The sequence below is a fragment of the Fukomys damarensis genome, unplaced genomic scaffold (genome assembly GCF_012274545.1).
Source record: "Fukomys damarensis isolate Sample0158 unplaced genomic scaffold, DMR_v1.0_HiC HiC_scaffold_20, whole genome shotgun sequence".
Taxonomy (NCBI): Eukaryota; Metazoa; Chordata; class Mammalia; order Rodentia; family Bathyergidae; genus Fukomys; species Fukomys damarensis.
In genome coordinates this window covers 30,458,023-30,473,416 of record NW_022900932.1, presented here as the reverse complement: position 1 = coordinate 30,473,416, position 15,394 = coordinate 30,458,023, and the positions used below count along the sequence as shown (strand labels likewise).

At 38.6% G+C, this 15,394-nt stretch overlaps 1 long non-coding RNA gene across 2 annotated transcripts in view; it reads left to right on the top strand.

The window, feature by feature from the left end:
* Window positions 1-863: 863 nt before the first annotated feature.
* Window positions 864-15,394, top strand: part of LOC104847705 — a 24,992-nt gene continuing 10,461 nt past the window's right edge. The window contains exons 1-2 of one of the 2 annotated variants that reach the window (XR_004518271.1): window positions 864-1,316; window positions 9,036-9,152. This is a non-coding gene — a long non-coding RNA (uncharacterized LOC104847705). The remainder of the gene's footprint in view (window positions 1,317-9,035; window positions 9,153-15,394) is intronic. The other variant, XR_004518272.1, reaches the window with a different exon arrangement.

Sequence of the window (15,394 nt, the reverse complement as noted above, 5' to 3'; positions counted from 1 at the left end):
TTTGCAATACAAACTAATGACCCTAAGGTACTATCTATCAGATCCTCTTAAATGTGAACTGATAGCCAGCGATCACCAGACCCATAAGGTAAGCCTCTTACATGAAAACCAGCAGCAAACACACAAGAGAGAAAAGAATTTGGAGTTATTAGGTGGGGGGCTGACGATATACGTCAGTGGTGGAAAGTGTGCTTAGTACATCAGATGTTCTAAATTCAATTCCAGCATCAAAAGGATACAAAAGAAACAAAATCCTCCTCGAACTCCTTGAGACAGCTGCTGACATCAGGCCCAGGTGGCACAGGTCCGGGCAGCAATGAAGGGTGACCGGTGACGCCACAGAGAGCTGTCCCCGAGGGCCGCAGTGAAAGGACAGAGTCCGCGCTTCCTGAGGAGTGATGTGACCCATTCTGGTCCTCCTGCTTGAGGCCTGGTTGGTATCTGCAGAGAGAAAGACACAAGGAGGAGGAAAACGTGACTTTCTAGAGGTGAGTGGAGGAAAAGAGCAACAAGGTCCTATGTTTTTTTTTTTTTTAATTTTATTGAGTTTATTGGTACATTTAGGGATACAGTACAGTTACATTCATTGTTGGGATCATGTACCTTTACATGGCAAGTCTTGATTTATATGGTTTTTTAAAACCCCGCACTTTGATGGTGGTTGCAATATAAACTAATCCAAATTGTATTTTTCTACTGAGAAAAGAGATGGATTTTTGTTTTTCTTTTTTGACTCCAACGTTTTCTCCCAGTGACAAAGCATAAATCATGGACACCAGAGAATAAGGTGGACCTCAGGAATCCTGAAAAGACTGAGAAGTTTCCATTTTCCGCAGGAGAGAAGAGTGGGATGTTTTTAGTCCTCTCTGGAACCTGAAACAAAAAACATGAGTTGCATGCCATGGAAAGGAGACAAGGCCAAATCTGAATCCTTGGAGCTGCCCCAGGCAGCACCCCAACAAATCTACCACAAGAAACAGCACAGGGAACTTTGTTCTCTACACTCCCTCATAATGTCTTCCAGGACCGCAACACCTTCACCCTGGAAACGCCGTAATTTTCCAGAAGTCATCTCCACACGCCATGGTGACGCCACAGCAGAAGAGCATGCTGGGAAATGGGAACTTGGATGTGAACGTCATTATGGCAGCTCTTCAGACCAAAGGTTATGAAGCTGTTTGGTAGGACAAGCACAGGGATGGCAGCGTCACTGCTCTCACTAACGTAATGGGCTTCATCATGAATGTGCCCTCCAGGCTGTGCTGGAGACCACTCAAGCTGCCCCTCAAACGGCCGAACTGGATCTGATCCGAGAGGTAGGGGGGCGCCTATTACAACCTCGACTCCAAACTCGAGATGCTTGAGTGGATTAGAGGTTAGAGTGAGCTCAGGAAATTTTTAAAACATCATTTGCCAGGAAAGAAGGGGTAGAAGCCCATCAGAGCTGGAGGGCTGATATGTAGCAGCCTGCTCCCTGCCCCACCCTCCAGGCCTCTGTGACGTGCTGTGGCCTCTGGTGGGCCTGGCCTGGCGACTTCCCCAAATATCTCATCCGCCTTCCGCTTCCCACTTCTGACCTGCCAGTGCAGTAGGACAGGTGTGTGGACTATGGCAAGAACCACCTCCTATCCGTGCCTGGGGAAGGAAGGGAGGGGCCCGAGCACGGAGGGCCTGCTGTAGGGAGCCTTTGCTTCCATTCAGAGAGAAGGCAAGGTGGGTCCCAGCTGTTTGCCCTTTCTCTGAGGACCTGACAGGTTCTGCTGGAGTCATCATTGCTGCTCCAGGATCACGAGATGCTTCCCCCACTTTCTTCGGCCATGACTCCAGTGAGTCTGAAAACACAGTATTGGCAAGACCCAGTGACTGCCCCCAAGGACCTAGAGCATAAGTGTCTCTCTGGAAATGTCTCCCTACCTCAGCGGCACCACGTGCTGTGCCATCTGCAACCTTGAACGCCATCCCACCCACTTTTACAAGTGGCGTATGGCCAGCCTTGAGCTTTATAATGAAAAATTCTCTAATATTTTTTGAAGCTCTCCAATATTCCAAGTCAGGTGACTAAATCCCACAATCTTCTAGCGAGACGAAGGTGAATACATAGCTAAGAGAATGTGCCTAAAGCCAAACTGGGACAGATGTGGGGTGGTTTTCTTCACTCCAGTTTTGTCCCTACCATTTCACTACATTGATTTAGGAGGCAAAGGTCAAGGAAAATGGGCAGTTTTCATACTTTGTTTGCTCTGGCACAATCAGAAAATTATATCTACCCTTGATAACAAATTCTACTAGCTTGGGACAGAAGTACGTGAGGGAAGTAATGTGAAGATATACTTCTCAGAGTTAAAAAGCAGATAGAATTGGCAGAAGTCCTGGGCTGTGAGGTTGAGAGTCACTGTGGTGACAAGCAGCAGAGCCCTCAAGCTGGGTGGTTATGTGCATTGTTATAGGACCGGCATTTGTTATCTCTGTGTAGTTTCTTTGTCAAATCACTAGATTGACCCACCCCTGACCTCTTGAAATAGTTGCAGGCCACATTTATCCTGTAACTTGGATAAACAAAAGGGGAGAGGAAGTAGATTCTCATACCACGTGTGTCACCAAAGTGGCTGTGGTTGCTTCAGGACAGGTGGGCAGGTAGGGGTGACCCAGCCAGTCCTTCAAGATCCATGGTCTCAGCAGATCTGAGGGCTGCCTCCATAACCAGACTTCTCTCCAGCAGCAGAGCCGGCCTGGGGCTTTCATGTTGATCCTCAGCAAGCTTCACTGGGGAAGCCGAGGTTTGCTCCCCACTGTGACTGGAGTGCATGTTTATACCAGTACTTTTTCTGCGTATGTATCTTCAACCCAACCAGGCCATTTTTTATGCCGAGTAACAAGGGGCCCCAAGTGGTGACTGTATTATGCACTCTTAGCAACTGGCCATGGTCTCTTTTGCACCATTTTCTACACCAGACCCAGGCACCACAGGGAGCTCTTTCCCCCTGCACAATGACTTCCAACCACACAAGCCAGGAAGTTAGCCAACCTTGCTGATTGTCACAAGCAGGACCATGGGTCCATTGGGACTGTCAGTGATAGCCATTTCATCAGAGGAGAAAACTCCTCTCCAAAGATCTGCATGGGCCTGTGAAAATGGCACTTGGAGTCCACAGGCCAATGGAATGGGAAAAAAGGCTTTAACATCTCTGGGCTGGTTTCTCTGATCATATCCAATACTGGCGCTTAGGAATGAGGATCCATGCTGATGCCCAAGGGCAGAAGGCCCACTCCTTTAAAGAAGAGAGCAGGCCTGACCCTGATGCCCAGTAAGGGGCAACCCTAAGCTTTGGTTTGTTTGCGTTTGTTTCTTTTTGTCATTGTTGTTGGCCTTGTGCTGGGTTTGTTTACGAAAGATGTATTTTGCTTAACCAAATATTAAAAATGGAAAACTCCATAAGAAAAAAACCAAACAAAATCCTCCAAAACAAGTAAATGTCATACAAGAGAAGAAAAGCTATCTGATTAAGATAATTAAATCGTGAATGTGTTTATTGGGTGATGTCATGAAGTTTTTTGTTTTTTTAATGAGGCTTTTAAAACTTCTTGATTTTTACCAAAACTGAGTAGATGGGAAAGGATAGCTATTTTTTTTTTCCTTCAGAACATTGTCATGTTGTTTGACTATTAAAACTATGTACCAACAAGTCCCTGGAAGTCCTAATCATTGTGTGGGTGAGGGTGTGCATATGGTGGGATGGAGTAGAGAAGACACAAAAACATTTTTAAAAAGAGACCAAAAAATTGAAAACAGTGGACACAATTCTAAGTAGTTTATTTATCTTTCACTTCCTGATTTCCAATGTTAGCCATGACTTTATAATTATTATTAACTTGAAGTGAACATAGTATCCTTCAGACTGTTTGAAAATGTTGGAACCTCTGAGAAGGGGTCATACAAAGTTGCTGAAATAATACAAAGAGATAATACAAAGTTTCTGAATACAAGATGGTGACACTGTGACAAAGTACCTGAGATAACCATTCTGTTAGCTTTCCATCATTGTGATGAAATACCCATGATGATCAACTTTTATAAAAGAAAGGCTTGTTTTGGTGTATTGTTGCACAGATTCAGTACATGGTCCTTCGTCCCTATTGCTTTGGGCCTATGCTGGTACCGCACAGCACTTACACATTTTTGATGGGAATGGTAACTAGGGCAACCAATATTGAGATTCCTTTAAAAAACTGAAAATAGAAATTCCATTCAACTCAGATTCTCCCCTTCTTCCAAGTATTTCCCACTGTATCTCAGTTCATGAACTTAATTCTTTCCACAATTCTGGTCTCAGAGTTTGCTCCATATTCCTCATTCATATACTTGCAATTTGGTTGCAGCCAGAATTGTGGATGAATTCTGTGACTAGAATCATGGAAAGAAGTTTGTGAACTGAGGCACCACTGTATCTTCCTGAAAGAGTTAAGACTTCATATTACAATCATACAGGCACACTCATGTTTGTAGCATCCCAACTCCTAATAGATAAACCTTGGAAGTAGCCTTTATGTCCATCAAGAGATGAATGGATAAAGAAAATTGGATATGTAGGAATACTAATTTCCCATAAAGAAGGGTAAACTTGAGTAATTTATAGAAAGATAGATGCATTTTAAGACTATAATGCTAAGTGAAATAAATCACACATAGAAGGGTAAATAACACATGGTTTCTCTTCCAAGGAAAACCCAAAGTATAAAAAATTTAAAGAGTACAATAAAAGATGAATAAAGATGAACCACAATCAGCTTGTTTTTCTAGTTCTGTCAAGAATGTTATTGCAGTAGAGGTTCCATTTGACCAAGCTATCCTCCTTCTTGGTGTCTTCCCAAAAGAATTAAAAGCATCATACCACAGAGATATATGAGAACCCATGTTTATAGCAGCACAGTTTTCAATAGCTAAATCTTGGAAACAGCCAAATGCTCATCAACCCACAAATGGATTTTTAAAAAGTTTTTATGTAAATGGAGTACTACTCAACCATAAAGAAAGATAAACTTGAGACATTTATAGCTAAATAGATGCTCCTTGAGACTACACTCATAAGTGAAATAAATAGGACATACGTGTAAAGATCACATTGGCTCTCTGGTGTGAGAAACTGAAAGCATAACTAAGAACCAAAATGTATAATAGATACTGTGAAATAGGAAGATATTGTTCAAAAAGAAAGGGAAGGGGGAGGGAGGAAAGGAAGGAAGGTAAAAGAAAAACATGAGAAAAGAAAGATAAAATGGAAACAAAGCGTTGTGAATAAGAAGGGGAAGAGAGGTTGAAAGGAAGGAAGGGAAACAGGAAATAATTAGGAATCAAAATACAACATGTGCAGTTATTAATTTTTAAAAAAGAAAAGAAAAGAAATACAGGAGAGGTTTTCAGGAAAGTAGAAGTAAAATCTCTGACACCATGAGTTTTCCAGGGCCTATACTTATCCCACAGCCATTCAAAGTGAGAATTGCAGAAAGTAAGACATACTAGCCAAATAATAATAATGGATCCTAACATAGAATGCAGTTAGGAACCAGTTATTAAAGGAAAAGTCATTTTTTTAGATTAGCATCAACTTTTATAGTTTTAGACTATGACTTATTTGTAGCTTTTCATAAATGGTCTCTTCACAGATGCCACTCTGCATGCAAGGCCTTTACCAGCTCCTGTATAAGATGGTATGATTGGAAAAGGACACAGAGAGAGGGAAAATTGCATGGAGTTCTGTGAAGACTTTGGTATAAAAGTACATTTGAACCAGAAAGAAATTTCAACCGCTAAAAAAAAAAAAAAAAAAAAAAAAAAATGCCATTACAGTAAATTTATGGGTTACTTTGGGTAGCATGAACTTTTTTTACAATATTGTTTCTCTTCCAGCCTTTGAGTGCAAGATGTCTTCCCATTTATTTATATCCTCTTCTGTTGGGAACAATTTTACATAATTTGGAGGAAAAATCATTTCACAATTAAATTATTATTAGGCCTAGTTCTCCTGCCTACCGGCCGGCTATGAAATGTGGAGACATAACTCCATTTTGGCCTCCAGTCACAGCTAAAACCTCAAAGGTCAGTGATGCTGTGATGCTCCGGGGCAAGATTACACCAGCTGGAGGAGTCCTGGGAAGGAAGAAAATCTTCATCTGCATTGTTCCTCTTTGTTCTAGGATTTTCCTCCCCCGCCAGGGCCCTGTGAGCCACCTGTTACATTTGTTACCCCTGTGAGTGTGGCAAGCTGGGGGCTTTCGTCTTTTCGTCTTGTAGATCAGGCCCAAAGCTGAATTAATTAATTAATTCACCTTGTGTTCGCATAGCTCGCAGGAGACTAGGACTTACTGCAGAGGTTCTCCTAAGGTCCCCTTTCCCTGTTCCCTACACTCTTCAAATTGTTTCAGAAGTGTTTTATACAGTTTTCATTGTAAAAACTTTTATTTCTTTGGTTAAGTTTATTCCTAGATGTGTAATTTTTGTAGTTATTGTAAATGAGATTGCTTCTTTGATTTTTATTTCAAATAATTCAGTAGCTTTGCTGCTGATTTTTATGTACTTATTTCGTGCTCTGCAACTTTGCTATATTTGTTTGTTAGTTCTAGTTCTGGTTTTTTTAGTGGCACCTTTGGGGATTTATAAAATCAAGATACATGATGCTTCTACTGACATTCCTCACTGAGATAATTCTTCATCCTCACTTTGACCTAACCTCTAAAGTTTACTGGGGAGAACTGAACTCAAGGAAAAGGAAAGAGAGGCAAATGCTGAAAGCATAAACGGCGAATATGGTTTCCTTAATTCTGGAAGACAGTAGTGCAAGGCATAGTGGCACACGTTCTTTTCTTGTACTTCCGTTTTGGTTTCTGGCATACTCTATAACTGGGAAAACAGAGAGGAGACTTTGTAATCCAATTCAAGACCAAGAGAGAGATGGGCAACCTTTAGTATATTAGAGCTATGTCGGTAGGAAACTAATTTTAATAGCATGAATGATTGGCTTTCTTTTAGGTACTCCACTGGAAACTAACACTAGCAGGTATTGCGAGAGGAAACCATTAGCCACTGACTCTACTACCATTCAGTCGAGAAGACAGTGTTTTTATATCCGTTTTATTGAGAGTGAAGTTCAGAGAGGTTAAATAACCTGTCCAAAGTCACATAGTTGTTAATTAGCAAGAGTAGGATTCAAACCCGATTTCCCTGACTCTGAAAATCCAAGATCATGTATGTGAATCTTTTTTTCATTCAACCTTACACCAAGATGAATATCAAAGTTATTATCTGCCACATCCCAAGAGGAAAGAGAATATTCTGGATGAAGACTGGCAGAAAAGTTATATTAGTTCCTTTTTTAAAAGGAGGTCAGATAAAAAAGAGAGTAAAGAAAGGAAATACATCAAAGGAAAGGAGATTAAAAAAGGAAAAAAAAATAATAGAAAGAGACAAGTTTGAAGGGTCATGCACTAGCTATTTATTGCTGCATAGCAATATTACCAGAATCTTAGCAGCTTCAAATAACACACATTTATTTTACTCACAATTTTTGTGTGTCAGGTATTCAGTTGTGGCTTAGTTTTAGCATCTTCTAAAGCTGAAACCAAGGTGTTGGTAGGACTGTGGCTTTATCTCAAGGTTTGATTAGGGAAGGATCTAGCAGAAATAGTACTTTGTGGCCTATTGGCCCTAGAGTCTCATTTTCTTGCTGCCATTTCTCATCCCTGGCTGGCTTCAGGTCACCTCAGTTTCTTGCAATTTGGGCATTACCAAAATGACCCTTTACTGGATTAATTAATGCCAACAACATGGACATTATACTTTGTCATATAGTTGCAGAAGTGATGTTTATCAATTTTGCAAATGCCTGCCACATTATGGATTGTTCATAGATAGGTGAATTAGTATTTCAAATTTCTCATGCAAAGGCATAATAAGTTCTAGAGAAATGGCATAGTACATACTGTAGGAAACCAGAGGAAAAGAAGTTATATCCATTTCACATAACTCCAGATATAACAACTGGACTAAGAGACACGTAAGAAAATTTAGGCTCATTATAAGGAGGAGTGTTTTTGGTTTTGGTTTTTGTTGTTGTTGTTTGAGACAGGGTCTCATTATGTAGTTAAGACTGACCTGGAACTCACTATGTAGCCCAGGCTGGTCTCAACTCACAGCGATCCTCCTGCCTCAACCACCTGAGTGCTGGGATTACAGGCGTGTGTCATGATGCCTGGCTCAAAGAGGAGTGTTAATAATCTAACTACCCCCAGAACTGATCTAAAGTTTCTTGTCATTACAGATTGGTGGTCTGGGGACTCCTGTATTTGCTGTAGTGTAAGACCATATGCACGCCTAACATTTTTTCCTAACTTCCAGTCTATGACTTTATGAAGTCACTGGGCTTTGTTTTCATTAGGCAACTCATCTGTAGTCTTTTCTTGAGTTTGGTATTTAATAGGATTTATTTCTTGAAGGGTATGGTGAAAGAATCAGAAACAAAAAGAGCTCAGTGCTTTTTTTCAGCAAGGCAAACTTTATCCTGTGTTCAGTTGCTTGATTTACCCTACATACAGGATAGAAAAGGGGTGCAGGGATAAGAATTCTAGTGCATAAATGAGGTAGCTCTCTGCCTAGGTTTTACTAACCATTTGATTCAGAGAAGGAAAGATGTGAGACAATAAAGGTAAGATACCAGATTCCTTGCCCTGTGTCACATGGGAGAAGGAGAAAAAGAGGCTTTGCAGTGGGAGAAAAATGGAGACAACTTAATTCCAGGTGGTGAGAACCCATTAAAGGGTCTTGCAGTGGACCAAGCCTGAAAGATAATGATAGAAAGAAACAGTAATGAACCTTTATCACCAATCCTGTTTGTTTCTTATAACCCTCAACCTTGCTTTTTCCCATAGACTTTTCTCTTTGCCCACCCTTTTAGGTTCCCCTCCAAAGACTTCTCTTTCTTTCCTATCCCCACTGCCCAAACTTTTCCTTTGCTGATTACCTAGGTTGTTTTCATTTTTTTCAGAGTTCTTACCCAGGTTTGATCTCTGTGGTTGGATTCTCCTGCCTGCCTGAAAACTGAGATACCAAGACCCTGACCCTGTGTGTGCCTGCCTTAGTGACCAAGGGAAGGACAGAAAAGGTCTCTTTTTTTCAAGAACTCTTTGTACTCTGTTCTTAGCCCTTCCCGCTTTTCTGTATGAAAGTGAGTGTTTAGCATAGTTTTTTCTTCTCCAGGGCAGGCAGGATGTCTCTAGCTCCTCCCCGACACAGCTCATTTGCTCACTTGTCCTTTTATGTTATGCTTTATACTAGCTCATAAAGCAGGATGAAAGGAACTGAAATCCACCAACTTTCATGGTAGGCTGCTTTGGTGGACTGAGCAGAAAGTACAAAGCATTAATGGACAGTCTGTTGTTTGTACAAGAAAATGATTTCATTTTAGTTAATTTTTAAAATCTAAGCATCAATCTTTATGAAAGAAATTTTGGCACTATCTTTAAAAACTAAACATTTATATGCTGTTTAACCCAGAAACTTCACTTCTAGGAATTTGTCCTATGGATTTATTCACACATGAGTAAATGTAATAAGCTTAAGATTTTTACATGGTGTGCTCTTTGTGTTAGCAAATCAAAGGAAACAACCTAAGGGTCAAAGACTACAGTTCAGATTAAATAAATCATAACACACAACTTCAATGAATAAAATGCAGCCATAAAAAGAAACGCAGATGTTTTTAGACTGATATGAATTTCTATAATGTATATTAAATAAGAAATGTAACAAGGTGCAGAAGATGTGTACGCTGTAGTAATGACTACAATTTACATGAAAAAATATATTTACCTTATATGTTTGAGTGTATAGGCACATATATGTGGTAATTTAAATATCATAAGGTTTTGAAAAAATTGGTGCACTTTTATTCATAGCTTCCATGCTTCAAATATTTGTTATACTGCATGCAGTAGATCAGCTCTGAAATCCAAACCTACACTTGAAGATGGCTGGAAATGCTTGGGTTTCCACTACAGAAGCTTATGAAGAAAACAGCTCGATATTACCTACAGGGTCAAGAAAAGTAGGATTTTGCTACCTTCTAAAAGACACGAACTTTCTTCTCTCTCTCTCTTTTTTAAAGTTTCTTGCTACATTTTAGGTCACAATACAGTTACATTCATCATTGGAATCTTCTACCTTTATATGACGTATCTTAGTTCTTACTTTTTTCCCATTCCCTAGCCCTCCCCTTCCCTGTTTACAAAGATATTTTTCCCATGTTTTTCCATTTCTCATACTTTTTCTTTTGCCTTCTTACCTTTCCCCTACCCCTCCAACTTCCCCTACTCTTTTAGACCTTTTCTTCCTATTACACAATATTAATTATATATTTTGATCCTTATTTACATTTCTAGTTTTTCATACTAGAGAAACTATTCAGTATTTATACATGTGTCTTATTAATTTCACTTAAGAGTATGACCTCAATGTGCATCCATTTAGCTAATAAATGTTTCTAGTTTCTTGTTCTTTATGACTCAGTAGTATTCCATTTTATTTTATTTTTTTAAAGCACATTTTCTTTATCCAATCTCCAGTTGATGGGCAATTAATTGGACTGTTTCCAAGTTTTAACTATTACAAACCATGCCGCTATAAACATGGGTGCACGTATATCACTGTAGTGTGATTCTTTTAATTCTTCTGGGAAGATATGCAGCAGAGGAATAGCTGGGTCAAATGGGACTTCTAATCCTAGTTGTTTGAGGTATCTCCATATTGATTTCCACAGTTGCACCAGTCTGCACTCCCACCAACTATGCAGAAGGGTTCCTTTCCCACCACAACCCCACCACCATTTGTTATTGGTTGATTTCTTCATAGCAGCCATTCTTTCTGGGTTGAGGTGGAATCTCAGTGTTGTTTTCATCTGCATCTCTTGAGTAACCTGTGATAGCAAACCTGATTTTCATATGTCTATTTGCTGCATTTACTTCTTCGTCTGAGAAATGTCTGTTCATTTCAAATGTCCATTTTTGAATTGGGTCTTTATATTTGGGGGGGTCTGAGTTTTTTGAGATCTTTATATATTCTAGAGGAATAGCTGGCAAAAAAAAATTTCCCACACTGTAGGTTATCTCTTAGCTCTGTTGGTGATTTCTATAACAGTGCAGAAGATTTTTTAAAAGATGAGACCCCAATTGTTGATTCTCTGTGCTATTTCTCATGCTACTGAGGATTTGTTAATAAAGTCTTTTCCTATGCCAGTATCTTCAAGAGTTCTTCCTAATTTATCTTCCAGCAAGTTTAGTGTTTCTGTTTTAATATTTAGATCTTTAATACACTTCAATTTTAGTTCAGTACATGGTGAAAGATACAGGTCTAATTTTAATCTTTGGCAAGTTAAAAGCCAGTTTTTCCAACACTATTTATTAAAGAGGCTATCTTTCTTCCACTCCTCCACTGAGGATGGTTGGCTCCTTTGTCAAAGAAGAGGTAACTGAGTATGTCTGGAGTAGTTTCTGCATCTTCTAATCTATTCCACTGATCTTAGGTCTATTTCTTTGCCAATACCATACTGTTTTTCTTACAGTGGCTTTCTAATATAGTTTCAAGTTGGGGATTGTGATACCTCCTGCTATGTCTCTGTTGCCTAGAATTTCTTCTGCTATTCTAGGTCTCTTCTTATTCCAAATAAGTTTTTTTTATTATTTTCTCTAGTTCTGTGAAATATACTGTTGGAATTTCACTTAAAATTGCATTGAATCTGTATGGAAGTTTTGAAAGTATGGCCATTTTCACTATATGGGTTCTTCCTACCCAGGAACAAGGGATATCTTTCCATTTTCTTATAACCTCTTCAATCTCTTTTTTTCAGAGTGCTGTAGCTTTCAATATCTTTTACTTCCTTCATTAGATTGATTCCTATGTATTTCTTTTATTGGGATGATATTGTGAAAGGGATTGTTTTCCCTAATTTCACTCTCAGAGAGTCTGTTATTTCTATACAAGAAGGCTATTGATTTTTGAGTGTTGACTTTGTATCCAGCTACTCTACTAGATTTGTTTACTAAGTCTAGAAGTCTTTTGGCAGAATTTTTTTGGGTCTTCAATGTAGAGCATCATATAATCAGCAAATAATGACAGTTTCACTTCTTCCTTTTGTATCTTTATTGCTTTTATTTCTTTCACATGTCTAATTACTATGGCCAATGTTTCTAGAACTATATTGAACAGGAGTGGTGATAGTGGGTATCCTTGTCTTGTTCCTGGTTTTAGCATGAAGGTTTTCAGTTTTTGACCAATTAGGATGATGTTGGCTATTGGTTTTTCACAGATAGCCTTTATCAAGTTGAGATAAAGACCATCTATTCCCATTTTGTGCAGGGTTGTTTTTTTTTTATCATGAATGGGTGTTGAATTTCATTGAATGCTTTTTCTGCATCTATTGAGATGATCACATGGTTTTTGTCCTTGACTCTGTTAATATAGTATATTACATTTATTGATTTACATACTTTGAACCATCCTTGCATCCCTGGGATAAATCCATCTTGGGCAAGGTGGATGATCTTCTTGATGACCCTCTGTATTTTGTTTGCCAGTATCTTATGGATGATTTTTGCATCTATGTTCATTAGGGAGATTGGCCTGTAGTTCTCTGTTTTGGTTGGGTCTTTCCCTGCTTTGGGAATCAAAGTAGCACTTGCTTCCAGGAATGAATTTGGAAATATTACTTCCTTTTCAATTTCATTGGAAAATTTAATGAGTAGTGGAAGTAGTTTTTTTCTAAATGTCTTACAGCATTCAGCAGTAAAACCATCAGGACCTGGGCTTTTCTTTGTTGGTCAGTTTTTAATTACATTTTCAATTTGTCTGATTGTAATTGGTGTGTTTAAAATTTTTTATCTTCTTTGTTCAACTGCAGTAATTCACATGTATCTAGAAATCTGTCCATTTCCTCTTTATTTTCCATTTTATTAGAGTACAGTATATAAAAGTACGTATTAATGTTCTTTTGAATTTCTGCTGGATCTGTTGTGTCTTCACCTTTTTCATTCCTAATTCATGGATTTAAGCCTTTTTTTCCTTTTTTTGGGGATAAGTTTTTTAATTTATTCTTTTGAAAAACCAACTTCAATTTGTTGATTTTTTGTATCATTTTCTTAATCTCCATTGCATTATTGATTTTTGCTCTGAGCTATATAATTTTCTTCCTTGTATGAGCTTTGGGTTTCTCTTGCTCTTTTTTTGTTTTTTTTTAGGAACTTAAGATTTGGCATTAGGTTGTTTATTTGAGCTTGCTCTGTTTTCCTAGTGTGGGCATTCACTGCTATGAATTTCCCACATAAAACTGCTTTCATTGTATCCCATAAATTCCTGTATGTTTCACTGGCATTATCATTAAATTGTAAAAACTGTCTAACTTCTTTAATTTCTGCTGTGACCCATTGGTTCTTCAGGAGAGTGTTATTCAATTTCCATGTGATTGTGAAGTTCTTGTGGTTTCTTATGCTATTGATCTCCAGCTTAACTGCACTATAGTCTGATAATATACATGGCATAACTTCAATTCCTTTTCATTTACTTAAACATGTTCTAAGAGCCATTATGTGGTCTATTTTGGAGAATGACCCATGTGCAGCTGAAAAGAATGAATATTCTGATTTTGTGGGGTGGAACACTCTGTAGACATCTATTAAATCCATTTGTTGAAAAGCTTGGTTCAGTTCTAGTATTTCGTTGTTAATTTTTTGTCTAAATGATCTATTTGTGACAATGGGGTACTGAAATCGCCCACTACAATTGTATTAGTGCTTATTTGGTGTTTCATGTCCCTTAATATTTGTTTTGTACAGTTGGGGGCATTAATATTTGGTGCATATATATTTATGATTGTAATCTCTTCCTGTTGGATTGTTTCCTTTACAAGGATATAATGACCTTCTTTGTCTCTCTTAATTAGTTTTGGTTTGAAATTTACTTTTTACTTTTAGCCTCACTCTTCTCTTAGCTCTGTAAATCAATTTAATTCAATTCTTAGAGTCCTGACAAGCCAGGATCAAACCAAACTTTTCCTCATGTGATTCTTCTTTTCTTTTAAAGTTCCAAATCTAAATACTCCTTGTAAAGCTTTGTGAAAGGATTTTCCTACAAAGCCTTCTTGATTGTGAGAGTCCCCAGTAATGACTCCTTTTCCTGACTTGAGAGGTTTTGGCCTAGGTCTTTGCTAAACAATTGGCATATATGATTTATCTTATCTTTTTATCTCTAAAGATACATATTTAACTTACAATTACACTGTGCACATCTGCAAGGTAATTCCACTCATTGATAGATCGTGACTCAAACACATTACTAGTTAGAAACTACATGTTTCTACGTAAGCTTGCTAGTTTTGCTAAACCTCTCTATGCCTCTTCTATAAAATGAAGATAATAAAACCTATTTCATGAGGGTGATAAGACAACAGACCCAAGCAATACATGGGAAACCGCCAGTCCTGGCATCTGGTACAGTATCTATGAGCATCAGAAGTGAATCATGTTAACTTAGGTTCTAATACAGTAAGCTGCAGAAAGAAAGTCACTAGTATATATTTATTCATGGTAACATAGTCTTTTAAAAGAGTAAACTACGCTGGGAGCGATGCACTGTAGATCACCATGCCAGGCCTAACTTGCCTCCTCCCATAGATGAGGCAGGGCCCCTTGGGAGGAGAACAGGTGACAAGAAGGTGTGGTGGAGCAAGTCCTGGCCAAGAAGAGGACTGTCTTCCTTCCCACCCATTTGCCAGCGAAACATCAAACATTGTCCCTGCAGATCCTAGCCATTTTCCCTGTTCCAATCAGGCATACCCTCTCAGTTTTTTGTTTGTTTTGGGGTTTTGTTTTGGTTTGGTTTGGTTTGGTTTTTTGGTACCAGGGATCAAACTCCTGGGTTTTCTTATCTACACCATAAATAAAGGTGCTGAGGATGCAAACCAAACTTTTTGCCTCATCAGGACAAAGAGTTCCCATCTGCCTCAACTATGTAAACTTTACTGTTGTATTTGTCTCCTTTATCTTATTCTTTAACTTTCTTAATCTCTCACTATCGTTTCTCACTCTGTGAAACCCTTCAGCCTTGGCCGTGGCAAACCCAACCAATAGATAAATAATACACTGGTCAAATATCTTGCAATGCAGGATTTTTCAACGCTCCTCACTCATTTTGACCAAATTATTTTCAGTAATACCAATAAAGAAATAACTAGTGAGCTGGGAATTTAGCTCAATGGCACCATGCCTGTCCTGCAAGTGCAAGGTCCAGAGTTTGATCCCTAATACCAAAAAAGAAAAAAGAAAGAAAGAACTAGAAATAGCCAGGAAAGAAATACAA